General features: G+C 41.8%; 1 protein-coding gene across 1 annotated transcript in view; it reads right to left on the reverse strand.

Annotated features, from left to right (window-relative positions):
- The window catches only part of cdh13 (cadherin 13, H-cadherin (heart)), a 283,404-nt gene that overhangs the window by 101,122 nt on the left and 156,042 nt on the right, over positions 1 to 26,240 (reverse strand). The window lies entirely within an intron of this gene.

Genomic DNA, 26,240 nt, shown 5'->3' on the forward strand with positions numbered 1-26,240 from the left:
AAGCGTGTGAAAGAAATAACATATGTGGAATTAAAACTGGAAGATTTTCCATATTGCAAGTTTTTATCAAAACAGTTTATTGTGCACTTGTCTGTTCAGCCAATGAGATCTCTCTATGTGATATTTGTAAACATAGTGTTTACACAATGCATCTAAAATTAGAGCAGATTTCGAAAAATTTCCCTCCGACTGCTGCCCACAGCCACTGGAAAAAAAGTTTGCCTTCCCCTAATGTGTTTTCTCCCTCAACTCAGCTCGAACAGCAGGGGGCATTTTATTTCGTAATGGGAACAAAAATGGAAATCCTGCTCCCTGCGGCTGAGCTGAAATAGGAAGCGATCGTTGACACACCCTCAACCCTCAACCTCTCCGTCTCTCTGCGGTGATGAGACACGATCGCAGTGATTCAGCAAGAACACGCAAAAGCATGTATATGTGACTCCATGCACATGTACGTGCACACAAACACACACACACACACATAATGTCAAGTTGTTTTCTGCAGCCTTTACAAACTGGATCTCCACCTCGAGCCTCGTGTCCTTACAGTCAGAAACCTCATCGGCTGAAGAGCTCTTTGATTTATTGAAGATTGAAGTAGTAAGTCGTTAAGAGATGCAGCAGCTTCATTATGATGCGAGTGTGTGTGTGTGTGTGTGTGTGTGTGTGAGACACAGATGGACACTTCTCATAAGTGGGGGATGTCTCGCACACTTCTGATCATTTCATGTGTGAATAATTCAAAGCTATTTATTCAAATGATGGGTTTTAACTATAAAAGCAGGGAATCAGTGCATGTTGGTTTGCGTAAATAATTCTAAAATGAAACAACTAATCAATGTGGATGACGATGCTTCTGCTTTCAGTTTTCAACAAAAAGCACAAAGGTTTTATCTTTGACAAAACGCTGCAGTTCTCTCACATAAAGCTGCTTCTTCTTCTTTTCTTCTCTGAAACTAATAAACTAACAGAAGTTTTGTGTTTTTCCAGCAAAGAAAACCTTTTGTGATTTTCCTTTGACCCAGATACTTAACAAAACATTCTGCTAAGTACCAAATACCGGCGCTGCGTGGCATGGCTCATAAACATCGATCTCTTTTCATGCTTCTTCTTAATACCCCTCAGTACTTTGCCACAGTGCATTAGCCAAACTGCCGGGATAAGACACAAAAGGCAGCTGCAGGAAGATATGCAAAGTCTACATTAAACAGCAGTGGCTTAGTGGCAAATGACTTGAGTCCAGTTTACGGTAATGAGGGGCAGAGAGGTGTGGGTTTTATCCCCCTGCCATTGGCACTTCAAGGTGAACCTTTAATGGTTAAGTAAACCGGTAATCCTCCCTCTGCAGAATAATTACACAGTCCCATCTCCTTCATTACCTATACTCTGTTCCACTTCACACCTCGAAAAGCGCCACCGTTAGACATGACTCGGCGGGCGCGCACACAAACACACACACACACACACGCGCGTCTTTTCACGGACACACCGACTGGCAGCGAATTATAGTGTTTAAAAACGCCGGCTAAATTGGTAATCTTGAACAGATCTCAGTGAATTATGTTCTCATTTCGCCCGGCAAACCGGGGTCCCCTGAACGCAACACAATCATATTACAAGTTCTATCTGATGGCAGAGTGGAGCCGGCCCTCTCAGTCGTCACCGTCTCCATCAGATACCGGGATTCCGCCTCACAAATGGGTATCGTCCGTCAGTCCGTTAATACACAGCGGGCGTCAGCATCAATCAGCTCACATGATAAACATCTGGCGTCGTGTAATGGGACAATAGAAGTGGGTATAACTCTTAACGCTGACGTCGGCCGAGTTTAATCACAGAATTACATCGTGACTCGTTGGCCCCTCTTATCGTCGTCATCCTCTGGCAGCAGCCGAGGGCCCGATGTGAACTGCTACTGGGCAGTTATACGATGGGATGGATGTGGACGAGCAGGACGGCCATTACCTCACTATCACTGAGATCCATCTGCCGTGCGGCGGGATGACATCAGCTCGCTCTGGATGCAGAGAGAGAGGCGATGCAATGAAGACGGTGGAGAGAGAGAGAGTCTGTAAACGCTGTCTGTGTTGCACGTCTATCAAGTTGTCGTGTAACGACTCGTTTCCTGTTGCTGCAGCCGGTCGAGGAATAAGAGAGAAGAGAAAAATCGAGAGCAGGACTATGATGTGAGAACATCACAAAGTAAAACATGAAAAGACAACGATTGATGCAGAGAAAGAAAGCGTGCACAAGAAACGCGTGTTGTGGATTGATTTCATCAGGCGTGGCGCCGTGTTGCCTACAGCTCCCTCCCTATATCTTTCTCAAACCCCACAGGAAATCAGTGGGGGCCGGCAGATCTGTGGGCGCCACCTGGGAGCTGACACGTTGCATAAAGCCAAGATGAAGCAAGAGTATATAGACAAGATGGAAGAGAAAGGGTAAATGTGATGCCAGTATGTGTTTGAGTCTACTTGAGTCCACACACACACACATAGTTAACGTGTCTATGGGTGGTTCAGCATGAGGGTGAGAGATTCTGGTTTCCATTCAAATCATTCGCCGCGTACAATGGATTCCTCAAAACCTGAAATGGGATTTCTATTAATCAGACTCAAGTGACTGAAGGAGACCAGGAGCTGACCTGCTCTATTCTCAGGTGGGAATGAGATCAAAGCCGGTTCAAAGATGAATCATCTTATCTCTTACAAATACTGCGGGAAAATACACGACTGCGAATTACAGGCCCATTTTCACAGGAGGCAGAATGAAGTGAAGAGATGGTACCGGAGGTGAGTTTGCACGGAAATGTGAAAGAGAAAAATCACAAGGTGGGACGGAGAGAGAAAGATGAGGCCTGAAAATAAAAAAATAAAACACTGGAGTCCTCGACGTGAGTGGACGGGACACAGTTCACATCGGAATACGTTTTTCTCAAAGATGTTTTATGTCATTTTAGGATGTTGACTCGAGGAGCTAAGAATCAAACCTCCGACCGGGCTAGTGGTCGACCCTCTTTACCTCCTGAGCCACAGCCGGCCCCAGTCACATTTTGTTTTGCCCAAATAGGAGAAGGAAGTGAACATTTTTCGAATATACTCAGCAAGGAAACTTAAAATATTAAGAATTCTAAACCGAGTTTGGTGATTTTGTCACAGCGGCAGCTCTCCTGCCTCAGGAAGCCGGGGAGCATGGGTAATATACCCAGCATTCAGTTGTGTTTCAGTTGCATCGATAGGTTTTGTTTTTTTCTCTACATGAAAACCACTTAATCACTGTGACACCGAGCCCAACATAATCAATGTGTGGCCACAGGGGGCGCTGTTGCTCAGTTAAAGCTACACATAGTGTTGCTTTAATGAGGAAATGAGGAAACCCCCGTGTCAGTACAAACACAACCATGAAGCAGATCAGCTCCGTCTTTCGTTATTAAACTCTTAATAAATGCTTTTTTACCCCTGAACTTCAACTTCAGCTTTAAAAACTGCCAACAGAGTAATTTTCCCGGAGTTCTCCTCCCTTCCCCAGCACACTCAGGTGAGCAATGCAAAAATTTATTATTTTTCACATGATTCAAAATAACTTCCCCCCATAGTGACCAGGTGAAATACTGTATGTATTTATTTAGTGGCAGACTGCTGCCGCTGGGCTCATATATGTCCTTTGTGAATACTCTGTTCATTTAAAATACTGCGCAGAAAAGCAGTACTATATGTTCCTAATGTTAATTTGAAGTAGGTTAAGCTAATAAATCCCAATAATTGTCCAACTTTTCTGCTTGTAACTTCAAGGCCGCAGAAAAAAAAAGGTTGTATACCACTGGTCTAATGGTTTATTTATAAAACTGGCTCAGTTTACAGAGGGAAACCAAGATGCCTTCTGATGCCAGTGGTTTACACAAAGTACACAAAACTACACGAAAGAAAATCACTAAATACACAATTCAACAAAAAGGATGTTTAACGAACTTTTCATTAAAATGCAGTGTTGATTTAAAAAAGAGCTGTTAGGAGTTTTTTCCTTCCGTGTCGTTGTTTCCTTTTCTCGTTCGTGCCGACGACTCCCACTCACATCGATACAAATTCAGCTGTGACTACACGTAATCCAAGTCTATCAGGTAGAAAGGTGATGTTGGTAGAAGCAGCTCCCAGCATCTATTTGACTAAATGGTGCATTGTGTTCTAACTGTCACGTTTGCACACCTCATTGTAACCACGGCACTGTTTCCCCAGCGCTCAGCCGCCGGCCCGGCTGCTCTGCCTCCGCGTCTTTTGTGAAAACTTGTCATTTCAAAGAGATGATTCTAAAGATCTGACTTTCTTTATGTCAAATTACGTTCCGTTGTTGACTTCCCGAGTTGAAAATGTCTCCTGCGGTCTGATTTGTATTTTTCTAACTTTTTGCTTGTCTTCATATTGTAACATCAAACTACGTAGAGCTGAAGTCAGTGCCTCACTTGTTTTTTTATCTTTTTGTTTTTCAAGAAATACTGTGATTTATGTCTGTCCCTGACACGACGGTGGATGTGCCCACGTACAGTCTATCTCTATGTGGAGCCTCCACACTCCCTCCAGCCCATTAAACTGATTTGCATGCCGTCATCTCTTCAGGGAATATCAGCACTTTCATTACCTGTTTGCGAGCCTATTTATTCCATTAGATTTCATGGATTAGTCTGCTTACCTGCCTGGCTGCCTGTCCGTCTGGCATATCAACAGTTTTCTGCAATATCTATCAGGACCGTACCAAAAACCAGGATTTTCTTTTTAGAACACGCTGAACACAACTGTGGCTGATTCTTGAGATTTAACAGAATAACCACAGGACAAAGGAAGAAGTTAGGAGACAACTTCACCACTTGACTGGTTAAGTTTTCCTCAGATTTGAAGAAACAACGTATTCGTGATGCAGCCTGTGAAGATAATTTCACTTGGACAGTAACTGCACATAAAAAACACAACATCAAGTATCTTCTCAAAGAAAAAAACCAAGCTTACAAAAACAGAAATGAGAAATCACTGTAGATGAAAAATAGAAAAATAGGTCAGTTCGAAATATTTTTAGTAGTTATTCTAATTGCCCAACATCAAAGGACATGTGTTCATGAAAACCTGGGTACTAAGAAATGAATAAATGTTTAATAGGATTTTTAACTACAGTTACTTTTCGTGGATGATTCTCTCTTTGGAGGAGAGACACAATTTCAGATCTGCTCTTTGTGGTCACTTCAAATTGCTGTTTTGTTAAGAGAAGCATCCCAACAGAACCGCAACATGGAAAACAATGTGTATTTTCAGTTCCATGTGTGCAAAAATAACTTTTCCCTAAAGTCCTAACCCTCCATCAGGTGCTTCAACCATGACAGTGACTTGTGCTCAGTTTCCCATCGGCTCTCTGGGCTGCAGACAGCGGTCGGGTAAGTTGGACACAATAAATTATGACATTTCTGCAAAACTGCTTGACAGGTAGTTTACTCAAATAACTTCCCAGGAGTCTAAACTCTATTCGACATTCAGGAACAACAACAGGAATAATTCCTCTGCATTCTGGCCCCACATGTTCATCTTTTCACATTGTGTCCAGATCCATTTCACAACTCGAAAACGTTTACGATGCAAAATAAATGTTAATGAAAGAGAAGCAATCTTTGTTTTGCCAAAAGCTGCAAAATCCAGATAGTTGTAAAACTCCTCTTAATGAATTACATTGGCTGTAATAACGGCGGCGGCTGAAGCCAGAGATGTGGGGATCGGTTGTGGATCTTTGCTGCAGGGAAACTGAATATGAGATGATGAGCGCTGAGCTGACAGTCGAGTGAATGGACTGAAATACAGTCCAGCTGCCCTTCCCTCCCTCCCTTCCCTCCCTCCTTTACGATGCACTCTCTCCATTCTGTCCCCGTCAGCCAGAGTCTGCTCGGCCCTCAGCTGGACCACTGGCAACAGCTCGATAATAAACAATTTACAGCGGATACAAGAGGAACGGAATACAAACAATCAGCCGCTCATCAGGGGACAAACACAGCACGGATCCAAAGGATGAGTTAAGATATCTGTGCCTTTCTATACTGGAGATGGATACTGGAGACTCATCTGAGCTAGTGGCTGCGTAGTTTCAATAAAATGATTGACAGAGGGACAATTATCGCTCTCATCACTGCGCACCGATGACACATCTGCTAATGAGAATATAAATAATGTGCAAGCTAACGAACAAGAGAACCTGGCAAACAACTCCGGTCCACAGAATGACAATCACAGCTGAGCAATGGAATCATATCGTATAATTGAAAGCTACATAAATGAATTGTGTTAGGTGCATATGCAAGAGGGGAATCGGAATAAGATATAAACTGTTCATATTGTTTTTACTGTATCGTGCACGAGGGCAAATTGGGTCAAAGTCACTTTCTCTGACACTTTCTTCTACAGTTAAACTAACACCAGACTTCTGCTTGTGTTATTTATTTTCACCTGACAGAGACAAATCAACATCACTGCCTAACATTGGCTCAACTCTTCTTTTTCAATCCGTCAGTGGTTCTGTCGACTGCGAGTGATCTGTGTTTTATTAACGGCAGAAAAGAGGATTTAAAATATCTAAATTTTCCCCTCGTTTCTTCATCTGTGCAATCACTCAACCCTTCACTCCGACAGCGATTCATCTCAGCCACATGTTGATGTCGGTGAAAAACAAACATGCACATACCTCCAGGCGTATTTCTGTGCATGAAAATTAACTTGTCACCACACAGTGTTTTACAAAGTGCAATGACAACAACACAGGGCGACTCTGGGGATGTCGCTGAGCAAACTTGTAATAGAAATAGTTCCATATAACACTTATTATTACAGATGCAAACAATATTAATCTAAAAAAAGTGCATTCGATAGATTTTTTGTTGTCTCCGAAAACGTTGAAGTGCCAGAGGCCTGACATACTCTGCATCCTTTCAATTTTCCTTTGTGCTAAATTTCCACCTTGCCTGCAGTAATGCCTCTGGTAATTCTATTTCTTCACTTTTAAAGCAACACAAACCCTCATTTACACCACTTATTATTTCAACCGGCTTATTCTAAGACACGGTCACAGGGGACAGGAGGTGAGCTCCGTCGATACGGACAAAGCTTTTGAGCGATTTAGGTTCGATCGCACCTGAGCTGCAGATCTTTGTGTTTTAAGACGGAAGTGGCACAGACATGGAAATAGAATTCAACATTCAAACCCATAGAACTTCACTTTTAGCCGTTTTTTTAAATCAGGAAAAGAATAAAGCACCATTCAGAACTTTCATTTTAGATATAACTGTATGACCCTTTTCTTGTCTCCCTCATCAATAACACATGTATAAAATGAAAAATATATAAATTGTGATTTTTAATCCAGAGCTGACTTTTCTACTGTCTCCTGTATTTGTGCGTCTGCTCGTCCCCCCCCCCCAATCTCCTTCTGCCATACTGAGCGCTACAGGTCCCTCGGTGGAGCCAAATGTCAGTCACACAGTCCACGGAGCATAATGACCAGATGAACCTCCTCCTCTCATCGTGACCCCAAACAGAGCAGAGCAGAGAGAGAGAGGAAGGAAAAGTCAACTGGATGTGACAGGAAGAAAGAGGACAGGATTAGGAGGAGAACAGAATTGGATGAGGGGTCCTGAGGAAGCTGATTATTATAAGAAAAGAGACAACTGATTCATGTCAGGGCTCCATGAGTTCGACTATTCAGTGGCAGTTCTTAAGCCAGCAATGATCTAAATCCAAATATCCAATTGTTCTGCTTTTGTTTCTCACCCGTATAAAAGGATGGCACTCCCCCTTTAAACTGCATGTGTAAGAAGATGTTTTGTGGTGAAATGTGTGTGTGTGTCGTCATTATAACGATAAAGGACGAGGACAAATCAACGCAGGATGTCTTCTTCCTGTTTCCATACTCTTCCTCTCACTTGACCCTTTCGGTGATGATGAAATGTTGCAGATAGAACACCTCATTTCTCCATTTTCAAAGTAAGTCTTTGAGTTCCATGGGCTGCAGTAACTGAGTGGGGACAACTGCCTGTGGATAGTCTGCATGTGAGGCATTATGGGACACCAGGACATTGCAGCTAAAGAAACTAACCTGGGTTATGCTCTCACCTCTAAACTCTACATACACATGTATGCTACCACCAGCCACCACCACAAGTTAATTCTCATCCTGCTGAAACTTCAGTATTGCACTGATTTACTAATCTTAATCTTACACTAATAAATGTATTGGTTTCTCTTTAAAAGTTCTATCTAATTTAATGTTTTCGTTTAATGCACTCAACGTTTTCCTCTGAAATAAAACAGCACATTGTTATTTCTATCTGTAAATTGCCTATTTGTTACCATTATAGTTGGAAAAACTAAGGCATTGTGTTAAATGTCTATTTATGGTAAGTCGTGCTTCTAATTTTGTGCTGAAGACCAGTGCTACCAGTGGAAGAAGAGATGGATAATTATAGATAATAGAGTTGTTAAAGGAAACAATACTGGGAGGAAACAGAATGGACAGAAGTAAAAGGACACAAAGATGGAGAGAGAGAGGAAGTTGAGGGTTAATGCGATGTGGTATTATCTAAAAAACACAGAACTGTGAAAAGTACACAGTTGCCACAGTAATCAGCAAACTCAATAACAACCTGGGAGTATTGATTAAAGTAAAACTTCAGCAGCCGCACCGCATGATCCCATCATCATTAAAGAAAATCTAATTACCCCGTGGATGTGACGCCACCAGACACGTCCAAACGTTTCATGCTGTTGTACTGTACTGTTCTGCCAAAGCAAAGCCCCCCCACCACCACCACCACCACCACCCATCCACCGACGAGATCATTTCAGACAACAAGTCATTAATCTGAGGAGGCACAGACGTGATAGAATATCGCTCCCGTTTTCTTAAGCTTAATTAATCATCTCGGTGTGTGCACAATTAGACAGCAGATCATGTCTGATGGCGCTCGGTGAGCCGGAGCCGTCGCAAAGGAAGGAAACTACCGGAGAGGAATGTCGGCTGGATCCGTAAAGGCAGAGTCCACAGGGACTGACGGAGACTGTGGAGGAGAGGAAGATGTCTCCACCTGGACAGGTTGAGGGAAAGGGCATACGCCGTGTTTATAGTTAGCGGGAGGGTCGGTGGTAATAGCTTTCTGGAATGGAGTACACAACGAATACAAATTATAACTCCATTTGTGCTAATTTACCACCCGTCTGCCTTTTTTTTTTTTTCTATCACCGCTGATTCGTTTGCCAATGAGCAGGGTACAAACTCACATTGCCACTAGCCACAGTGCCTGCATGACGGGGAACAACTATTTGCTGCGTCCTATCTGTGCATTGCACCCCCCCTGTCTGTCTCACACTTGACTTTAGGGGGTGATGTCTCTGTGCCTTCCATCTTAACTAGACTCAGGAACTGAAGGCTCATTAAAATGCGAGACCCCGGAGAGATATTTGAATGAAAGATCACAACCTCTCGCAGGATTTTATGCAGGGAGTATGCTAACTATTAAGAGACAGATTACAGACAATGGTAGATGAGCAGGAAGCCAGGTATGATTTCATGGGGCTTATCAAAATGCAGGTGGAGTATTTAATGCTTTCACCCCTCACTATAATCTATGCCAATTGGCCATTATCTGTTATATTTCCACACTTCCTTTGGTAATTTATTAGCTTAAAATCCAAATAGCCACTTGCTCTTGTTTTATATTGTGCAGTTAAGCTGCCAAATGATTAATCAGCATCCTTTTTATTGAAACACATATACAGAGGGGTGACTTCGCCAAATTAACCATTCTTCATATACCATATATGATGTTTCTATTTCCTGTTGTATAACACCCATGCATTCATTAGGAAATAGTTGATTCCCATCAATTTAATACTCTAAACAATTTTAAGTTTTTATACATTTCCAGTTGAAACAAGGGGAGATGACTGGGATGGCCCCTCAGATTGGGGACAGAACCATTGGGGTCATTGTCTTTTGGTTCTTTTATCCACCACATGTTTTCTGAGTGAGTGTTATTCATTATGCACAATTTTATCTACTAAATTTCAAAGTTTTAATTGTTACAACAGAGTCACTTTGACGCCAATCCCTTCTAGAACATTGCCGATATCCTGCAAGAACTTCCGGCAGACAACACCCCCCTTGCATCCGCTGTCTACTGAGGAACCGACACTGGTGCAAAGTACAGAAGTCCGTTGGCTTTTCAAACTTTTCCCAGTTCTAAAGCACCGAAGGAGACGCTGCCAGGAGCTGGTCGATTGGATGACCACATGACGCCTCTGAGAGCATCTACTCAGAGTCCGCAGTCAAACTTTATGCCTGCAAAATCAATCGCTTTGGGTTCCTGCCGAGAATCCTCATACCGCCAGATAAAGCAGTGGAAGCCAACCTTTCCTTTCAGCTTATGATCGGGTTTGATGTCAAGACACCACGCGACCCCTTTCAATCTCTGAATTTGTACGTGTCTGAACATATTTTCTTCACCATCGTCCAATTTATCACACTGTGCACATTTGTTTATATCTCAGTCGTTCAATTAATATGTATTTATTTAACACCCAGTTGTTGCTTGTTTGTTCCTTTAAAGCAGAGAATTGAGATCCAATGACTCTACAGTCACAGCTTCTTATATCAGACAGTTACAGATCAATTCATTTCACTAAATGTGCTCCGATATGTTGCCCTCTTTGAGTGCACGCCAAATTCTGTCAGAAGACTTAACGGAGAAGTCTGGAATAATGTCTGTTCTTCATATTGAGGCTGTCTGCTATAATGTTAACTGATCAAAAGGCGAGTTAAAATTAAAACGAATGTTTAAAGCCTTGAAACGGCAACAAAACATCACAGCAGAGGAGATGCTGCTCAAGGTCCATATCCATTTAAAAATATCCGTTGATGTCGGTGCAACCTGAGGAGACACATTCACTTAGAGACGTCCTTTGATGATTGTTATTTGGAAACTTTACTGAATAAACAAACCCCCACGTGGGCGACAAGGTCGAAAACAAACTGTTTTAGAGTAAAGTCAACTTTAAGTTAAACATGAAATAACAAGTTTATGACTCTGTCTACATAGTATATATGCATGTGGATGTGAATGTGTGTGTCTTCTTGTGTTTCTCTATTTCCAAAGGATCACCGACAAGGCAAGACGTGGGTCCAGTTGATACCTGGCTTCAGCATGAATCTAGGGGGATCAAGTGAACAGCTTCCTCGTTTCATACCTGTCCTAACAATAGATTTCCACATGCACGTGACAACTAGCGACCAAATCTCATTTTACAGCTTAATTTCTGTTTGAGAAGATCCAATGTGCTTTTGTTTTTAACCAGTCTGACAGACAAGCGAAACAAAAAGAGCTGAATTACTATTTTACCAATTTGAAATCCAAAAGAAAAAATCGATGTGGTGGTCAATGTTAATATTGACCTGTAAAAATATTTTGGAAACTGAAACAGAAGTGGGCCAGAGGACGTCAGTTAGGGTGGGTCGTCCTGTAGTTTGGCCCGGGACACATCTGCATTCACATGCACTGACACCTCCAACTGGTCTAAGTGATCGGATCTCAATTAGTGAATTAATCTTGGGTGTATTTACGCCTGTAGTCACATCAACTGAGGTCTGAACAAGATCAGAAACAGGTGCTTGACATACTTAGTTTATCCCAAACTTGTTATTTATGGCATATGGTGAAATAAAACCATCTTCCTCTTTGACTACAGTTAGAATTTAAGTTAATAAGTACTTTAAATTAGGCCAGTGTTAGTGGCTGTTCTCTATGTATGTTGGACAGGGCAACCACTGAGTAAATGTAATGTCCAACTCATACTTGACACATCTATGTCAAAGCTCAATCAAAGGTTTACACATGCAAACATGTGGGAAAAAACACAAATACAAATATGCCTACATACATGAATACATGTGACAGGTGTGTGTCGTTGGAGGGGACAATTTCCACTTTACGTTTCCTTCAACGTCGACTGCTTTACTTTCCTTGCACCTCAAAGTCTAATGTGGAAAAGGAAGATTAATGACATGACATAGGTGCACATCTCCACTGGAAATGATTAACAAGATTAACAATGATGTTCCAACGTAGTCATTAGATCTCAGGACTGATAACCACCTATATAAGTCCCCAAACGGCTCCAGTTCCTCAGCTGGGAACGTGTGAATCACCAGTTCACCAAGTTCCAACTAATGACTCCGCTCACTAAATTAAAAGACAAAAGATACTTCCCCTTTAAAGGGACACTTCAATTAATTACCCCCCCAGAAAATCCCTCTAATTCTGTACTAGAGGCTCAGTGAATAAAACTGAAAATCCATTAGTGGGCATTCATCTGATCTCACCCAGGAAAAGGAGGCAATCAGTGCGGAGCAGCTACTGTTCAGCAGGGCAGAGGCGCAGGCACAAGACGAAGAGGGGAGCGGGGCTGAGAGTGAGTCACAGCACCAGACCCACTGTGGAGAGGAAGAGGAGTCCTGCTTGTTAAAATATGTGCTGCTCCCTTTGACACGCTCTGACCCTGATACATCATTTATGAATGAAAGAAGAAGATAAAACACTGATTCTGTGCTAATATGAAAACACAGTTCCTTCCTTAATTGTCTGAATAGGTCACAGTTAAAGTAAAAATAAAAGTATTGCCAGTATTTCGCTGTTATATGTTTGTCCTCCACTTCAGACCTTGTGATCAGGATCATTCAAAGTATTGATTAGAGCGAAATATATTTATTGGTTTTCCAATAAAAAATGGTTGATATGAGCCTTTCACAAACATCAGTATCTGCGTTTATATTTCTGAATATGAATTTAAATGAATAACTATGTTTATGTTAAACAAATTCAAGTTAATGTATTTGGTTGTTTTTGTGTTTTCTTTTTATAATTACTAATTATAAAATGTTTGTTTAAACGGTAAAACCTCCAGCCTTGATTACATTTCTTTGTCACAAGGGTTTGATTACAACATCTTAGGAATCATTATATATACATTGGCCAATTTAGTGATGGTATTGCCCATTTTCTTTTTCCATTTTCATTTTTTTATTGCCCCAGATATCAGTATCAGCTCTTAATAATCCATATTGGTTGCATTACTGAGTTTCCTGCAGTACAGTGACTGTATGACAAAGCATTTTTACACTGTGAACATACTTTGTAGCTCCAAACTTAATAAAAGCTATCTTCCCATGTCTCCAGTATTGGCAGAGCGAGGAAACTTCACCATCAGAGGATCCAAACTGTTTACTTATACCAACAGTGGCCCGAGCTATTACCATGTGAGGGTGGGTGTTGCTATCGGGTGAGTCTTGCTACAGAGGAGACACTGTTAGCAATGTACTGCACAGTATTAAATTCTCACAGTCCACATTTGAGCCGCGTGGACCAGAACACATTCCCGAGGAGATTTGCAGAGGAGGCAAGTAAAGAAAGAAAGAAAGAAAGAGAGAGAGAGAGAGAGAGAGAGCAGGAGTTAAACAGCAGAACTGTGGGAAAGAGGCTGGGATGAGCAGCCGGGCTGGAGAGATGCAGCCTGACAGTGACGGCTGATGGACGCTGCACAGCCACACAACCCACTGCGATTCGGGGGGGGGGGGGGTATTTGTTGCAACAAATGGGATTGCTCATATTTGTCTGCAGTAATCCGCGAGTGACACTGAGGAACCGGGGGATGATTGTGTGTGACTCCACATCAAAGTTCTGCGCACAGGCGTTTGTTTTTTTTTAGCCACTGTCCTCCACATGAGAAGAGGATAAACTGCGATAAGGAGACATCTGCTTAACTCAGAGGTCGAATAGGGAACAACTACATTCACACAAACCTCCCTGCAACGGACACATTGAGCATTAATTAAAGCTGTGTTATTGTGTAGGCACCGATGAATCCTTTGCTTTGTTCTGTTTGGAAACACATTGCCCTGCAGCCAAATGTCGTCTTTTTGAGTTCATTTCCCCCCCCCCACCTTTTTATTTACTGTATCTACATTTCTACTGCGAGAGCAGCAGGGCATGAAAAGAATATTTTCTCTCCTCTCTCCTGTCTGACTTTTTTTTATTTTTTGAAATAGCTGCACTGATGCAATACCAAAGGCAGGTGGAGGTCTGGTGTGCAGTGTAGTGCAAAACTCACTGAAGACACAGAATCGGGCTTCTCTGCTTCCTCTCGTGTCATTTCTCTCAACAGAGCTGCACAACATTGACTTTTTATGGAATAGAAGGTGGGATTTACTTGTTTTGTTTCCATCGTTAGAATTAAAACAGATGATAAAAGTGTAAAGACTGATTCATTCTCTTTGTGAAGTTACACAGGAAGTAGTTCTGACATATCCCTCTCCGTAGTAAATCTGGAGTTTTGTTTCTGTAGCACACGCTGGACCGTGTTTTCTTTACCGTGCAGAACATTTAACCTTTTACAGAAAAGCAGCGCTGATGAGATCTTTAGTGGCAGAGATAAAAAAGCCCATTTTGATAATACAGATCTATATCAAAATAAATCTCATCTCGGGGAACACCTGCTGTGTAAAAGCGAATGGTCCATAAAAGGCAGCCAACTCTGAAAACACAATAACCTGTTATGTGCAGTGTGAAGATCCAGGCTCCTCTCCTGCACTCGCCCCCTTTTATGCTTTCACTTCTGATGCAACTAGAGGCAAGACCCAAAGTGCATGGTTAATGTAGTGGCCTGCGCGCACGCTCGCGCTCATTTGTTATCCGGCTGTGTTCGAGACATAAAGCAGGCATTAATGTGTTGTTTGGTGCAGGCGCTCACAGCACGTCTGTGAACTAGCAGCAGGACAGTAATCACAATACAGCATTTAAACATACTGGAACTTGGGTCTATTAAAGCACTGCTTTTCATTGGGCATGCAGTTTGGAGAATAAAGGACGAATCCACTCAGATGACATTGTTGTGAATGAAAAGTAAGACCTTTATCTTGTTTTGATGGTTTACAGATCTGAGCATGATAGCTCCCACTGTTCTTCATAAAGATCCTGTTGCTGTGGTCCCTCTAATAAACTAGTTCTGCAGCTTCCTGACTCCAGTAATCGACCTGAATGTCGTCTTAGCGAGAAAATCTTGCGAGTGTCATATAAGCCTCCTCAGTCCAGTCAGCAGTCCAAGGTCAGCAGAGGTCCCGCCTCCTCTAAGCTGTAAGCCCTGGCTGTCAGAAACAAATTGTTTGATAGGGGCTCTTTTTCCACTTAATCGCAGCCACCGCAGACGTGCACACACACACCGGCGCGCGTGCACCACACTCAATGAAGGACAGAAATCTCATTAAGATCAACAAGATTGCCGAGATAAAATGTCACTCAAGAATACATCAGCCATGGCGGACTGAATCTCTGCGCCCATCAAATATACAGGACGAGCACCTCGGCCCAGGAGGCCCCCTCCGACTCTTCTGATTGTTTACATCAGTGTCAACAAAAAGAATAAATAAATAAATAAATATATTCAATTCACAATGGGTTGGAAATACACAGCAGGTGAATTTTTTTCATTTGCTCCGGCAACAGGAACGCAATACCTCCACTACCGGATGAAATAGAGCTGATCCGGGAACAGTGTCATTACTGTAACTTCATTACAGGTTCGAGGTCATTGTTCCTCTGGGTGCGGATGAAAGTGAATGAGGCAACTTGATGCAATCTGCTTCATTAAGGAGGCCAGTGAGGAGGTGATTAGTGGGACAGGGACGTCCACCTGGGAGGGACCAAGACGCTTCCTCACATCCGACATATATGATCCATACGCACACACACAGGTCCACAGAGGATGACACACACACAGGCATTAGTTTGTAGCCTGCTGTGAAGTGACTGTTAAACCGACACGTAGATATTTTCATCCAACATGGTGGCAATGTCCCAAAATGACTTCCCCTGCTTCAAATAACTGTCACGTTCACAGCTGACTGAGATCTGCTTTTGTCTGTTTCTTTGTTATTCTGCAGGATTACAGACAAACTGAACACATTCTTCACAAAACTTCATCGAAGGATGGGACCTGGGCCAAGAAACATCCCAGTACATTTTTGGCAGAATACGAACAAAGGGACAGATTCACTTTCTTAATTGGGCTTTTTCTTTTTTGATATTTTCCAGGGAACACTAGATGGATCCTAATAAAAAAAAGAATGAAGCATATTTAGGGGACTGTTATCCACGAGTGTGTGCAGTTTGGTGCGGCTTCTAGTTTTCTATAAAGTCATTTTCTATATGATGATTCATGGACACACCAAAAATGGATGGAACAATGGAGAATATTTGTAGATAAAACTCAATATCAGTGCAGCTGGTGCTTTAACGTGTGTGAGAAAGACAAAAAGAGGAAGAGAAAACACACATAACAGCCAAACTAAATTGTGCTGTTTAAAAACAGCAGACAAACACGGCTAATTGGTGTTAAACCTGATGGGGGCCTCCTCTGTAGCACATCTTATTTAGCTAATTCATTGTTTTTAAAGTGTTATTTGTCTACCTTCTCTATGTGTGTGTGTGTTTGTGTGTCTGCACTACTTGTGCACGTGCTTCCTACTCCTCAACTTTCCTCTGGCAAATGTTGCCAGAGGTCTCTTGAAGTCATTTCGGCGTCAGCATAATAAACAGTTACGCACTGTGTTGGATGTCAAGTCGGAAGTTGCTGACATTTTTCTTTTTCTTTTTTTTGTGCTGTGCACTGTACAGTTTCTGTCACGAGGACTTGAGAGGAGAAGTAAAGCAGAGTTCAGCGAGGAGACACTCGTCCTTGAGGACACAATTATGGTTTGCTTACGAGGAGAAAAGGCAAAAGAGGTCAGGGGAGTTAGTGAGCCGGTCTGTTTGTCAGAATCGCTTAAACAACATCGGCCTGAAATAGAAAATTAATGAACGCTTTATGTTATTAAGTTTCTTGTTCTTTTCTCTTTTAATTACGATATCACCATATGATGAATTGGAAGGACTTCATGCCACATTGGACTCCATTTATTATCCCTAGACCTCTAACCTTTGCAAACATAAAAAAAAAAAAAGAGGAGATGACGCAGGGCAGCTGCCACTGTTTATGAATTATTTAAAAATGATGAAGGAGGTGCACAGTGTTCCTGAGCTTTTAAGGGAAAGATAAACTGTGAGAAAAGATACGTGATGGTGCTGATCGTCATTAGATATCGTTCACATTAAAGTAAACAGATTACCAGACAACCGGCCAAGGAGGAATGTCCCAAAAAACACAGGGACAGTAGAAAACAAGTAAAAATACCCTCTCAACATATTAAAGTATTATTCTTTGACATATTATTTGATGACTAGAGGCTGGAGACTTTTTCTTCCTTTGTTTGCGACACAGACATTATGTTAATACCAACTTTTATTTGAAAATGTAAATGTTATGTTTCCCCAGTAAGACCCTGCTCTTTATTAAATGCAAGTATATGAGATCATATTAAATCCACAGTTGTTTATGGCCACACTAATCGTAGAATCTCCATTTCTTTAATAATCACATCTTTGGCGTGATTGACGTTTCCACGACGAGATGAAATGGCGCGTTTCATAACAGCCACCATAAGACGCGAGCCTGTAAAATGGAATATAGGATCTCGATCTGTCAATAATTACTAATAAAACACGCTGGGTGCAGGGGACTTGCTGTTTCAATTACTGGCTCAGACTTTCAGGAATCGATTCACGACGCCAAAAAATTACCTCCAGTGCTCAAAACCATAAAAGCATTCATGAAGGCAATTAGACGCTTCTCTGTTGTGTGTCTGGAACATAAATACTGCACCAGTGTTTCCTCCTGGGACCAAACAAACCAGTGCGTTTGTTGATGAATGAATGCAGAAAAAGCAATTTTTATAAAGCTTCAGGGAAATATGACTCTGACAGCGGTCTATTTTTATCAAGAGCTATATGTTTATTTTCATCGCTCAACCATTTTTCAAGCTGTCAAGAGGGAAAATAAAAATAAATGAAGAGGAGAAAAAAGGAACACGCCCCCAAAATCCATCTTTCCATCACTCCACATGGCTATACCCAACTGGAACCTCTTATCAGTACAGATCCCAGAACAGGTAGTTACTGCTGTGTGAGCTTCTCGCAGAAAACACTTCACATTGTCCCGTTCCTATTGATTTCTACCCGTGGTTTCATTACTCAGTGGTGAAATGTCATGAAACACAAATTCCTTTGCTTAAAGGTGACGTGCAGCATGTGGCGTGATATCGAGGGATTTGACAATTCCATTACCGCCCGCGACCGTTCGGGGGGGTGTTGCCACAGGAGCGGTGACCACATGATCGTAGCTCGCTATATATATATATATATATATATATATATATATATATATATATATATATATATATATATATATATATATATATATATATATATATATATATGATCATGACAGGACCGTGTAATGCCCGGCTGATGGAAACATCACTTTGCCGTGCAGGGTTGATTACAGCAGAAAAATGCACAGCGGGACAGAGTTCACACATGAGAACAAGGCGGCGCCTTGTTCTCATGTGTGAATTCTGTCGTCCAAGCTTGTCTGACAATCCCAGATCAATACTCAATCAAAGAGGGGGGTTGTTTTTTTTTGCCCTTCGGCTTATCTGTTGCTTCTCGCAGCCCCAATACCCAGTGGTGGACAACTCGCCGTTATCTAGAAAGAAAAAAATAAATAAACGACAGGTCGGTCGCAGGAGATGAGAGAAGGAAAGGAGGGCGAGGGAGTAGTCGTGTACAGTCGAGGTTCGGCGCCAACACGCAGAAGTAATTTCCAAAATGACAGGCTGTCTATATAGAGGAGTCTCTTCCAATCACACTCTCATCAGAATGCTGCGGCCTGATCAGCGTCTTAATGAAAGAAATGAAGTGCCACACCGCTGAGAAGAAAGACAGCGAGAGGTAGCGCTTGGTGGGAGTGTTTGTGAGTCATCTCCCAGCCCTCTGTGAAAAAACGTGACGATATCGCTCCCGGCTATTTCCAGTCAGCCGGGGTGATGCTAATCATGAGCTTAATTGGAATCCTTTTGACTTTTCTACAATCGTTGAAAAGAAACAACTTTAAGTCCCCGTTTCCTTTCCCCCGCTTTGAGATGTCCTTGGAGTAAACACGCTATAAATACACGGCGCTTTAATTATTTTTTCAGTAATTATCAACTAAATGCAGAAAGACAGGAGAGACAAGAGTCAAATGGAGAAACTGAATGTGGCAACAACACGGACGGAGAATGTTATATTTCCATATTTGCTATTTTTAATCACCTAGAATATCAGCAGAGTCTAATGCAGGATGTGTGGAATAAACAATGCAGGAGAAATTAGCATTTATGTTTTACATTAAACAATTGGATATTTTTTCTAGTATTCAAGTTCAATATATTTGGTTTAATTTTTGTTTTCCTTTTTATCTATAATAAAGTTCAAGGTTAAACTGTAAAATATCAAGACTTAATTACATTTCTTTGTCATGAGGGTTTCATAATGACATCTTAGGAGTGATTTTCTTTCGATATATATATTGCCTAATATTGGTATTGGCCCTGAAACATCCATATGAGTCAGGCTCTAGTTATGTCGTACTATAGTAGAAATGTCAGCTGATCGATAGACTCTGCTCTTCAAGTTCTGGATAACAAAACCTTTGGATCCATCCGAGGGCGGCAGTGCTGGGTCACTGACACTGACACAGATAAACTGACACAAGTCTGCAGCCTTGTTAGAAGCTCTGTGAGGCTGTAGTTACCAGTGTGAAGCAATGCTTTGAATTTAAAAATAACAACAACAAATGCTGTACATGATGGGATAAGTGATGTTGGCATGAAATCTTAAAAAAAATGTAATATCAAACGGTCCAATAATAAATGTCAGTGCGGTCCACAGAGGTGCGACAACAGACGAACTCGAATAAACACACGGAGGATAACTGTCTGGTGATGTATGAGTGTTGTCGTGTGAAAGGCTTGGAGTAAAAACGTGGCCTCATCCTTTGATTTCACGTTGTTAAAGTGTTACTGCTGCAACATAACCAGCGACCTGCTCATCTAATAACTCAATATCTGCTTCCCTTTGTCTTCTGGTCACATTTTTCTGTTCAGACTTTTTGAGGTGCTGGTTTCCGATGGGGACGAGCTGCGATGGCCGGGATCGGTCTTGTGAAACCAACAGGGGGAGATAATCTAAATTGGAGAAACCTAGAGTGCAATGAGGGGCAACAGCTGTCTTTTGTCGCCCGGGAGGAGGAGGAGCAAAAAAAAAGGGACGATGGGGGGGAGATTGGTTTGTCTGCTGGACTGCGAGTAGGAGGACGGAGAGAGGGACGGATAATCAAGCCCGAGTCGAGGTGGGACTTTGGGGCAAAGGAGAATAAAACTCTTTAACAGATTGGCAGCACTCAAGCACTGGAGTTGAGACCATTGTCCCACCTTGAATTTCCAATTCTCTGTCATATTCCGCAACAAAACTATACTTCTCTCTCTGAAATTAGGCACAAATCTCCATCTACATAACAATCCAGCATGGAAAGGAGAAGAAGGAGAGGTGGAGATGGATGTTGATGCTATTTAGCCTTAAAATGACGCGTGGAACCACATCAAACCCACAAGGGAGCGAAATAATTTACTCCAAACCACAGAAATGTATCCAAATAAAATCCCATTCACATATATTCAGATCAAATCACTATTGAAAATAAAGCCCATTTAGAATGCAATTTTTTCGCCCTCAGTGGTGTAATGCACATCGCTCCCTATGGTAATTCAAAAGAAGATAGCTCAGTTAAGAGGGCTCAGAAAAATCAATGATGCCTCACTCGTGAAAGGAGAACAGATGCATATGAATGAGCGAATACCCGAAGAGTTTCTCGCTGGATTGGATTTAGCATTTCTATCAACTGGCCGTGAGGACAAACACACGGCGGTGCGGCCGATGTGGTCGGAATGCAGATGCCGACGCTTTTCCATCGCTCGTTATTCAGCGTGCGATCTTCCACGTGAAAATGTCAGCGGCGTGATGTCAGCGGCGTGCCACCGAGTTATTGTCAGTTTCGACGCGGGGAGCCAAGCATGAGGTCACCGAGTAATTAGAGGAAAAAATAAAAGTTGGCCTTATTGGGCTTATTACTCGGCTAAACCAAATGGCAACGTGTACATACACATCCATAAGTGCAAGGGGGGGGGGAACTCATTTATCCCATCACAACAATGCCCGGGAGTTAATTGGGCAGCAGCCCTCAGTAGATACCTTGGACATTAATTTGCCAGGCTTTCTCCAGTCTGACAAGCTGATAATGAGGCATTGTGGGACAGCGGGTCACCTGGTAGGGTGCTGGACAGACTGTTCTCCAGCTAACAAAGGGAAAGAGAGTGAGAGGGAGTGAGAGAGAGAGGGGGGTGGAGGTGGGGGGGGTGGTAGAGACCTTAATGCACCGTCATGCCACAAATTACCTGCCATTTTTGGTGTAATCTTTCATTCGGATCATTATCTTTCCCCTGAATCAATCTCCCTCCTGCTTCCTCTCGGCCTCGACCTCAAATCCAGCTACTAGCCTTCCTCGAAGTTACCAAAGGTACCCACACACACACACCCGCAATTCAGTATTGATTTTGTTTTCACCTTTCACTCTGCTGAATTCTTTATTTCTTCCCCCCCCCCTCCCCCTTTCCTGCATGCCGGCAGGATGCGAGCCCTGTCCTGCGATGTATGTGGCAGTTCTGATGCGGCAGCACAGCAGCAGGCATATGCTCAGAGATCGAGGGGCCAGCTACAGCAGCACGGGGGGGCACAGGACAGAAACCGTAATGACTGCAGTTTAGACGATTCTGTAGCCGTGTGCTGGCCACCGCTGCAGACAAGTGACGCATGGTCCCAGACAAGTGCTCAGCATACAGCCACTGTGCTCCTCAGGCCCAATTTTCATGATTTCTTGCCTACACCTTTTTTTTTTTTGTTTTGGTGAAAGTTGCTGTGCTGCTGTGGGCGGAGGACTAGAGGCCGTGTTACTGTCTGCTTCACTTTTTATGTACGAGAATGACTGAGTTTTTTCCTGACTTGGTGCAAGCTCGCCCACACAGACCAGAATATAACCTGTTATAAACCCTCGTCTCACCTGTCTCACTTCCATTCTCTACACATAATTACATGCACATCAAAACAACTTTAACATAATTGATAATATGCTAAAAACCTTGAATGACATGTATCAAGTAAGCATGTGTAGAGTCTAATGGGTTATAGTTTTTTTTCTATTGATTCTCCTCGGCCAGTTAAGAACTGACTGTATTTGCATATAACACTTCTTATCATCTACTCAAAGCCTTTTTTACCACCAGCTACATTCACCCATTCACAGGAGCTGGGGATTCAAACACTGAGCCATTGGTTGGTGGATGATCCTCGATGCTACTGTTGTGATTTTCATGATTTTATTCTCAATTATAACCAAAACAATAGATTTAATTACCAAAATTCTAAACTGGCCTCGAGATAAATGATACAGGCCAAACTTGAGGGTACGCTGAGGCTAAAGGTGAATCTGACTGGCTACTGGCTTGTATGGCAGTAATATTAGCATGCAGACTTGTTAAACCTAGGAATATATTTACATGGTAAATATCTTAAAGGAACTTTGCCTTAGACTATGACAATGATTATATAGTATAATTGTGTCTTTTTCTTTATAGTAGTGATGGAGAATGTGCATATTCTGCTTTCTCCCTTGTTATTCTAACCAGGATATCAATTTGATGTCTCCCCTGCACCAGGGGTTTATAGAAACAAGGTCTCTTGGGTAAACTGGGTGAGCTTCTATGGAGAAGGTGTGGAAAACAAGTGTGTCTAACTCGGCCAAAAACAACAAGCGATTTCACAGGTAATTAATTTACCGGATTTGCCAAAAAAAAATAATAACAGTAAATCCATGTTGTTATTTTATTTAGATTTGCCAAAGACCTTTTTCACAGCAGATATTTTTAAATATTAACACTTTGACAATAATGACGGCTCAGTTCCATTTACACATCAGTGAGCCGTTCCACTGAGCCAGCCACACAAGGCCAGGGACCCTGGAAGTGGAACATGGGACTGCAAATGGAAAAGATGCTATGGCGAGACACAATGATGATGGAAAAAGACGTGTTAGATTTAACATGTACTCAAATAAAATGAGAATTTGAAGAGGAAGTTTTTTTCATCCATGCTGCCCACCCCCCCGGCTGCAGAGCAGAGTGAACAGTGAACCAGATCCATCCTTCTCTCCCATCACAGCAGGAGCTCAGGCCTTAATTACTTCTGATATAAACACAAATTAGTCTGGAACACAAACAGAGACCCGGCTATGAGTAATATCTTCATTTACACCACATCATGTCCAATTACACAAGATATATCACCTAGATGCTGGATTTAATGCGCCTGCATGGTGTTGGCAGAGGAAAAGATAAATATGAATTTGTGAAAAACACGACATTCCCTGCACAGTCATGTTCCTGCAGCAAAGCATCCTGTCCCTAAAATGTAGTCCCAGTAAGTCTACCTCTGTGAATCCGGTGCCAATATGCATGACTCCCAGTGATGTTCTCGAGTGATGTTGCCATGATGGCATCAACAAATAAACGGTTTGAAATGGGGGATATAGCATGTAAATGGAACATCGCCTCATGCTATGCAGGGAGGAGGAACTTTTTTCTCTTGATGAAGTATAATTAGATTCTAGTTCAGATAGTAGCAACTGCCAAGACGTGAAATACTGATATATATATATATCTATATATAGATATCTATGACAAAAGCAGCCGTTTAGCATGTTTTACCCTATTTACTGTTCTTGTTTCGGTTGAACTTGAAGTGAAACTTGCATTAAATGCTCAATCAATCAATGGTGTAACAATAAATCACTTAAAAACAGTGCAGATATATAGAGTCCGACCAAAATATGAGTTGATTGATAAGGTTGGATGATATGAGCCTTTCAAATATTGATACCAGTTCAGCTTGCCAATATGTGCCATCTTTAACTTTAAAGAATAAACACTGTTAATTCATACATACGTTTACTTTTGAGTTCTATATATTTGGTTGTGTTTTCTTTTTATTTACAGTTATTTGGTTTATAGTTAAGTTTAAAAATGTCAAGCCTCCATTACATTTTCTGTCATAAGTGTTTGATTATGACAATTCTAGGAAATATTCTTCACATATATTCGCCAACATGTCTGTATCTGAATTTTTTGGTTCCCCAATATCGGTATTAAAAATCCATACTGGTCAGGACTTTTTTACAATAAAGAGATAAAGAAAATTGACTGTTAATATACATTTTTCAGTGTAATGCTTTACACGAGTCACCAACTAATCTTAAATGAATATCCTATATGTAAACAAGTACACACACAGTTAATATGCAGATGATTTTGATGTAGGGAAACATTAAATATAGTGGGGGTGTGAAAAATCCCACCGGTACGTCCCACTAAAGCAGGTTGACAGGTTTCTTTATTACAATCAACATGCATCACTATCGCTTATATTCAGTTGATGACTCACACAGTTCTGCTGCTGTAAATAGTCACCACAGCACAAAATGTGCATTTATATGCTACTGAAAATAATTCTTTACTAATTAGCTTCTACCCTGTTTGATAGATTTGATAACATGAACAGGGCCAAGCTGTTTTAGGAAATTACTGAGCCTGAAAATTAAACACATCTTTGGCTTTTGGTCTTTTTTTCGAGGAATTTGTTGACAGGATGAAAAATACAGAATAACACTTGCTTTATCCTTCAATAAAAACTAAATACAAAGTGAGAATGAAAAAATAGATCCTTCAGCCATGTCAGGTGGGATGCTGGCTTGTTTGTGGCTGTCTGGGAGCGTAAAACTAAAATCTATCAACAAAACACTTACATCATTGCGAGTCACCGATGCCCGAGCCCCAGACTTCAAAAAGTTACGATCCCGTCAAAACAGAATAAAGAAAAACAGTTGTGAAGTGGTGCAAAAGCAAGTGAGACAATAACAGAGGTTCTTAAAAGTTGGCAGACAGGGCAAAGATGGGGAAAATATAGAGAAACAGCGAATACGGGCCGAGCTGGGAGGGGAAAGAGAAAAAATGGAGGAGGCTGATGTGTGCACAAAGCCCAAGGGAATGCAGGCATGGAGGCAAAAGAGAATGAAAGAGATAAAGAGGGAATAGAGAGAAGAAAGAAAGACGAGAGGAGAAGTAAACAGACGAGACAGAGAGGGCTCGGAGACTCTTTGGCTTTGGCTTCCTTTTGTTATCAGTTTGCACAGAAATGTCACAGCACTGTGACATTCTCCCCTACAGCTTCCCCTGGTGCCCAGACACTACAGTGTAACCACACGGCACCAGATCCCACACACACACACACCACACACACACACACCACACACACACACACACACACACACAAATTAGATTGATTTGCTGGAGACTTAACCATAGTTACCACTAGCCTAACCCTAACCGTAGCTTTAGTCTAACCCTAAAACATGTCCTCACCTTAAAATTTAATGATTTCCATAAATCACCATAATATGACTGTGTAAACAGATTTAGACCCCAACAACACGTGTAATACCTGGACCCACACACACTAGTGAGGACAATCATTGACATAATACATTACCTGCATCCCCTTACCCTAAGCTTAACCATCAAGATTAAATGCCTACCTCTAAACCTAACCTGAACATAATTATCACCCTAAAACCAAGTCTTAACCCTCAAACAGCCCTTTGAAAAGTGACGACCGGCCACTTTCCAAAAATGTCCTCACTCCGTAGGGTCTATACTTAACATGGTCCTCACAGATATAAGAGTACAGGCACACACACACACACACACACACAACTTCCTTTCAGCTAATGTGTGACAACACAGCAGTGGAGACAAAGTAAAACTCATCACTCATCATGTCCAAGAAAAGGACATTTTAATTCTCACTTGAAACTTCAAAGTTTCAAAATGTTGTTGAGGTAAAATCACCAAGACAGTTGAGATGATAATCTCAATATTAGCTGCAAGGAAATCTTTTTATCTGCACATATATGTATATTTATTATGGGGTTTCTTTTCTGGGAGGGTGCGTATGTTTCTCCCACCTCCTCTGCTTCACAGCGTCCGTCCGTCTGTGACGTCTGTGGCATCCTCACACTAAAGAAAACCTCCTTTAGAAA

Source organism: Hippoglossus stenolepis, chromosome 5 (genome assembly GCF_022539355.2).
Source record: "Hippoglossus stenolepis isolate QCI-W04-F060 chromosome 5, HSTE1.2, whole genome shotgun sequence".
NCBI classification, from domain to species: Eukaryota; Metazoa; Chordata; class Actinopteri; order Pleuronectiformes; family Pleuronectidae; genus Hippoglossus; species Hippoglossus stenolepis.